Below are 7,656 nucleotides of genomic sequence, written 5' to 3' on the forward strand. Positions count from 1 at the left end.
CTCGCGTCTGTAACGTCGCACCTACACGTATAATATTTTAACAATTCGATCATAATGGCGTTCTTATCAGATAACCTTGAGTTTCCTCTTTTTAATTTGGAATAACCATGAATCATTCAACATAACGATCATTTTATTAATAATATTCTTCCCTTAGAAAAGTCTGGAAATTTTTCCCAATCTTCTTAGGTCATGCTCAGGCTTCTGTTTAATCAATGAATTCTTCGAACTCTGATAATCCCAGTAATTGGATGAATAATTACTTCATACGCTGGTTTCGTTGTTTAATCCTATCAGACAATACTTGCACCTTGCTGTTAGGAATAATTAACTTCTTCATAATCGCAGGTTACCTCGTTCTCCGAATTAACAATACTGAGTCTGAAACAGCATCCTTCCAGGTAATCCGGGTCTTTTAACAAACAAGAAACTCAAGTAGTAACTTGACAAGCAAGGTTTAAAACTTATTTTATTCAAAAAGGCTTTTAGAAATTTTGTGAGGAAAATCTTTCTCGAAAAATTGTTAAAATTTTTGAAAATTTTGAAAATCCCACCTCCGGTTGTCCTTACTGTATGAGTTGGTTGTTGTCCTTCTTATGACCAAATACCAAGTTAAAGAACGATCACTCAAGGGTCCATTCACTTCCATTTATCCCCTCTCCTTTATTGGGGTCTATTACTTTCCATAATCACTGAAAACTTCCGCTGTCGTTGCACGTTATCTTATTCGTAGCTTCACATTAAGGCTCCCATGCTGGTAGTATTCCCGTTAACCACTTTGTAATCATTAAATGGAACAGACTATCCAATAGTCAACAAGTCAGCTAATGTCACATAATATATATCACATTATTACAACACCATTAATTTTAAGAAATCTTCAGATCCCTAATCTCCTCTAACTCTCTCTCTCTTTAACACTTATCTACTCCATTTCACAAGCTAGTCATGAGTGGCCTAATTACTAATAGCTTCTTGTAACCTGATAATAGCCATCCTCCAGAACACCTGAATCTTCTTTCCAAACTCCTTCTCATCTTAATTTGTATCTCAATACTCACTATTTACTGCAACTATTGTGTCCCTTCTTGCAAATGATGTTGTTTCATTGGAAAGGTTCTTAAACTGAAGATATAGAGTATGGTGTATAGTAAATAGAAAAGATACATTCATAGTTGAATGTTCAAAAGAACAAGAATAAGCAAATGAAGGTTCTTGAATAGGTAGTCTCATATCGAGAGATGATAGAATAGCGTTGAATAACTTGGGGAGGTGCAACTGTCATAACAGAAGGTAATACCGCTAATACTGATGGAGACCAAAGCGCAAATCGAATCTGAGAGAAGATGACGATCCTTAAATGGAAGGCTCCAAACGATCAATTGATACAGAGAAATCAGGATCTGCCATTGCCGTTGCCTGGATATCACGTCGCTAGTCAAGAATCCCGAATCGCAACACGAACCGTGCCGGAGACCTACTATACAGTTGCACTCAACCTCACAATGACCTATTTTTCTATTTCCTATTCCTAATCCTAACCCTCTACCCAATCCCGACAATCTAGGCTTGTTTTAGTGACTTATAACCTGTTGCTCTGATACCAACCTGTGGCGCCCTTCAAACCCGGGTCAGAAGTTTGGGGTCCACAACACATACTCAATATATAGACTTGTATATAAAATATTATTTGCAATGACCCTGCTTTACATAACCACGGATCGTAACAGGTTAAAGTATGAAAACAAGCCACAACCTTAACTTTTATTACAACGTACCAAATCCCAACTGATTTAATTTACAACTGATATAAAATTATTCTTACAACCTTACTATCACACTACTGCAATAAGCTCCTGCTATCTCGATCAATCATAATCTGGAATCCTAGCTCGAACATTGAATTGGGAAACCTCGCTATCAACCGTATCCTTCTTAACTGTAGAATACATAAAAAGATTCGCAAGAGTGAGCTAACTAGCTCAGCAAGTCATATTATCAATAACTGAGGTTAAACGATAATAAACGAGATGATTCAAAGGAATCAAGTTTCTTGTTAAATAACCAATAGAATTGGATATTCATTTTAAGTTTTTAAAACCAAGGTTAGGCTGTTGATCAGTCACGCACTAACCCCGAGCGGAGCACACAGTACTGCTCTAACTACTGGATCCAAGGCACACATTGGCCTTGACCATCCGTATGGTCTGACCACGAATCTGGTCCATACAAAGAAAACTATCCAATTCTAAAGCAGTTCAATATGATAAACAAGAGAGATCAATAAACCAGATCATAATCAATAACAATAAAACATTTGTATGAGAGCATGATAAAAATTCATGGTTATCGAAAGGGTATATCAAAGTACATAAAAGAAGTGGCCTCCATCCTGTAGGATAATCGGGTATTAGATAAATAATGTTTTTACAAGGTTTTAGTACTTTGATGTCACAAGGTATGGTTGAGCATAAAAGTTTTTGTATGTGTAAACAATTCTGTTCCAGTGTTTGGGATATGATGGATATATATTTGTGGAGCGGCATCGTGTTTGTGTGGTTTAGTCTCTGGTAAATCAACAAGAAATGGTTCACAAAGAATAAGGCTTACGGCTCAAAGATCAAATGATGTGGCTCATGTTCAAGGCTGAATGATTCAATGTACTTTCAACATAAAACAAAGCTATTTTGAACACTTAACAATATGTTACGAGAAAGTTTAGAAATATTTACATTATATTTCGAAAAAGGTTTAGAAGTACTTGCCTTATCATAATCGATTCCAACTTCACTTGTACTCGTCTACGACTCTATTCAACAACCATTCATCTGTTTCTTCTATGCCTCGCTTTTAATCTCTGATCACTTGTTGTATTTTCTACATGTCAATTCTATTTTCTGATCACCTGCTTCCCTTTCTTATGCCTTGTTAACTTTGCTAGGCATTATAAATATCTATCAATATTTAACTTATACGATTCTATTCGACATACATTTCTATCTACCCTTCGTTTTACCCAAATCCGATTAACGGATTAAAAGTTATGCAATAAACATGTAAACATCGAATACATAGACCGATAGTCAACCAACGAGTCACATATAACACATAATACGTCACCTAATCAATGATGTATCACTTATAAAGAAGTCTCGGGTCATAAACAGGCTTTCAAGTAATAAAAATGATTTTTAAAACATTTTTCAGAATTAAAACGGGTCGTTGGATCAATTTCAGAGTAATAAACAGGGTTCGGTTGGCCCATTCTGGCTTCGAAACAATTTTATAATAATTATCGAGCCTTGGAAATAATTTAAAATAATATTTTAAAGCTCGAAGCTATTTTTTGGAATTTTTAAATTATTTTTAAATAATTAAATCTAATTAAATAATTAACTAAAATCAATTAATAATTAATTAAATCAATTAATTTTCGAATTAATTGACCAATTAATCAATTAAAAATTAACTCAAATTAATTAACTAATTAATTCAGATTTATCTTTGAATTAAAAATAATTTTCGGAATTAAAATAATAATTTTTAGAATTTTCAGAAATTAAAATCGAATTTTTATAATAAAAATAAATAGGAAATATGATTTTTAAATATTTTTAAAACAGAAATCCTATTTTTGCAAATTCTGGAAAGTTCTGGGACCTAACTTCATCATCTCCAAAAGTACAGGGACTAAACTGCATTTTTTGCAGTTTAGTCGCCAGAAAATGACGGGTTCACCGGAGAACTCGTCTCCGGCACCGTCCCACCTCCAAAAGGTCCAGAATTAAACTACACAACATCAGGAATCTGTTCATGCAATCAAATCATTCAAATAACCCCAGACTTGGCCGGAAATTAGCCAAGAACATCGCCGGTTTCCGGCGAACATCGTAAAACTTCAAAATACAACTCCCTTCGATTCACTAATCCTCTGTTAACGAGCTATATATCAATCGATTACAAATTTCATAAGGAACACAACCCACTATAAATCAACAGCTAATAACCCCTAAATTAAAAACCCCCAAAATTCAATTGAAAACATTCATACGGGTTATAAACCCTAATTTTGAAATTCGAAAATTAAACCCACTTTTGAGCATGTTATTGAACTCCAAATCAGACGTATGACATATGAAAATCATCAGGAAAACAAGCTATACAATATGCAAGCATCAAATCGTACAAACAATCATCCGAACAAAAATTCATATTTTTAATCAAAATAATTCAAAAATAAATAAATTTATATAAAATCAACCTTTGATTCTACAGTTAAACAGGTTCTGGAATCTGATAGTACTCCTTGAGACCTTCAATTTGGTTACTCCAACTTTCCAAACGGATTTCACTAACACCTTGATTTGTGGTTTGATTCTCAGAAGGGCTTATGAATATTTGATTTTTCTCTGTAAAATTATATAATTATCTGTCTGCAAATTATTTTGATACGAAATAAAATACGGTAAAAGGCTATTTATAATTACGGAAAATTAGTATCCAGTTAGATCATTTCGGATATAAAACGGTACGTTTATTTATAAAAACTGATCCAAACGGTATCTGTTTTCGGGATAATTATCTAAATCAGTACAATTTGTACTGCGGTCTTGGTCTCAGCGCCTGGTTACACGTACTACGAGGTGATAATTGTAATAGTTTAATAAAAAGCTCCCGATTGTATCGAAAATGTTACGCCGGGACCGGCGCAGGACAAACCGTACGCCGGATCGAAAATGTCAAAACATGGATAATGCTCGGAATATTACAATTAGGTTAGGAAGGAGTTCTCGGAAGCGTTTCGGGTTCTAAAAACGTAAAAATGGATAACGGTGGTTGGTTCCCGTTTTTATAAAATAGATTTTAAATACCCGGAAAAAGATTTTATAAAATCCATATGATTCCTATAAATTCATAAATTAACATAAAAATAATTAGGAAGATATGACAATTATCTATATTTTATTTTGGACATAAAAAAATTAAAATACTCAATTAATAACATTTTTAAACAGTCACACACATTTAACACTTAACAAATAACTTACAGAATAGATACTGAATACATATAATAATTATCTATTAACAAAAATAATTGCACGATATATCCCGGATATTACAGCAATCGCCAAAATTTTAAACCTCGCTTTTCCGTTTTCACTTTCAACCATGTCGAGTACTTACTTTCCTAATCAATGACATCCCTTTCATATTCGGTCATGACTAATATCCTTTTAAGTTTCTAGGCATCATCAAGTCTTCCGGTTACCTAATAAAGGGTTTTATTCACCTTGTCTCAACTTCAAAATTCATTCATGCGATCCTTTTCATCAGTTGTCCTGAAATTTATTAATCTCAATCTGTCTTTTACTACTTAAAGTGTCGGCCACCATATTGGCCTTTCCTTGATGATAATAGATTTCTCAATCACAACTCTTGATCAATTTGACTATAGCCCCTACCTCATGTTGAGTGCAAGAAAAAAATTTTGAAATTTTCTCATAAGTTAAACTCTTTGTCCCTACGAATGCGAACCTTATCACGATTATTCTAGATTATTATTAGAACACCTTATGTAACGGTCATTAAGCCGCATAGACATATCATGATACTTCACACAAAATCCTCTTCTTATCATCGAGTATTGCTAACACGGGGTTGTTACTAATCTTACCTTCACTTTTTTAAAACCCTATACATCAATTTCATACATGCTTGGTCTTTCCCGAATTCATTAGTATCTATCGATAATATTCCATAGAGGTGTATCTCACTAATCACGTTGGTATCTCTATTATCGTTCTTCTATAAACATGTCAAAGATCCTTATGATAATAACTAAACATGGTATTCCCTTTTTAAAACAACTTAACCATCACGATGCTCCGATTGCACCACTATAGCACTGAGTTTTCAGTCTCATATTACAACAATCAGTTCTTAACTATACCTCTCTTTGTTCGGAAGGCAATCAGCCTTGGAAGAATGATTTTCACGATATCGATGTAATTTAGACAATCTTAACAAGATTTCAAATTTAATATCTGAAGAAATAATAAGCTCTGAATAAAAGAGTCGTAACACTCAAAAGATTTATAATTTGGAAGAAATAATACAACAAGGATTATCCTTTTATGTCCTTAGAATTTTATATTATGATGTTATAGAGAATATTCCTTGAAAGCAATAATTGATGAATAATAACATCATACAAACAATATTTTTAAGATTTATCCAATGAAATAATACTTTTCTTTTCGAGTAATGAAAGAAATTTCGAATAACATCCTCAACCAAAGGTTAACCATTGAGGTTTCAAAGAAATGTTATTTTGAAAGAAGGAATTTTATTCAATGATTAACAAATAGGGAATTATATTGTTCTTCAATCACTTTATGATTTTAATTGGATATTCTTTATATAAACAAAAGAATAGAATATTTCATGAACAAAATATTTCATAAAACTGAATATAAATTCTTGTTTGAGTGGGCGACCTAGTTAGGTCTCAATAAATAATTCTTTAAAAATTTCATAAACAATTAAATTTTGCATATAATGCATTATAGAATAATAAAAATTTGATTGGAAGTGGAACTATCAAAATAATAACTAGTCCATATTAAACAATATTATCAACCGGCTAAGAAAATGGCCAGCACAATTGGTTTGCCCCATAGCAACCAGCTAGAACGATTAGCTAGAATTTCATCATATTAATTAAAATTTTGACTAGTTAGGACATTAACTAGTCGTTCATGAGAACATATAAAACTAAGCATATTTCAGTTTGTTATAAAAAGAAAATCTCAATATCGTAACCACTAAAGAATTTGTGGCTACCTGGATGACGATTTCAAAATAAAGAGTTTTATAATTGGGGCCGAGAAAAGCAATTATAACTCTGAATCGAGTGGTCTTGGCATCGGAACAATCGATAGCCTCTCATCAAATATTTCTTGCCAATAAAATGGTATACTTAGAGGTGCCCTCGTTCACATACTTTATCAGATTCTCAAATAAAACTGAATTCGGAATACCAATATCAAATTGGCACCCATACTATGAGATCAAAGATCAATATACAATTTCATCCTAATTAGAAGAAAAGGATTCCCAAGGAATCCATGGATATTAGATCATCCATGTTTTTAACAATTTGTTAGATATTTACGATCTCGACTGAGAAGCGTAAGTATGAAAGATGAATCAAATGAAGATATTCATTATGAATATTCGTCGATAAATTGAGGAAATTTATGACATATTCCTTGGATAATTAAAATAAAGTATAAATAGCTCTGATACCATTTCTGTAATGCCCCCAAATCCGGGGTCAGAAATCTGGGTCGTCACGCCATCCTTCACTCATGTGTAACCTGTATTGATTCAATAATCCAACAGACCCCAATCTCACGCACATACACACACAAGTTATAGCCTTATAAATGATGTAAAAAAATGTAATCTTCTTTTATTACACTCAAATGTACTTTACAGGATCTTAAACAATTATTCGTAACCTCTACATGAAGTTACAATAATTACTACTAACATCTTATACCTATCTGGATACTCTGGTGCACCTGAGACAAAACTGTAAGGGATTCTCCCCACGATTTTAAGTGACTAAGTCCCATGCCGTCATACTGGTAA

This window comes from Apium graveolens, chromosome 2 (genome assembly GCF_009905375.1).
Source record: "Apium graveolens cultivar Ventura chromosome 2, ASM990537v1, whole genome shotgun sequence".
In the NCBI taxonomy this organism is placed as follows: domain Eukaryota; kingdom Viridiplantae; phylum Streptophyta; class Magnoliopsida; order Apiales; family Apiaceae; genus Apium; species Apium graveolens.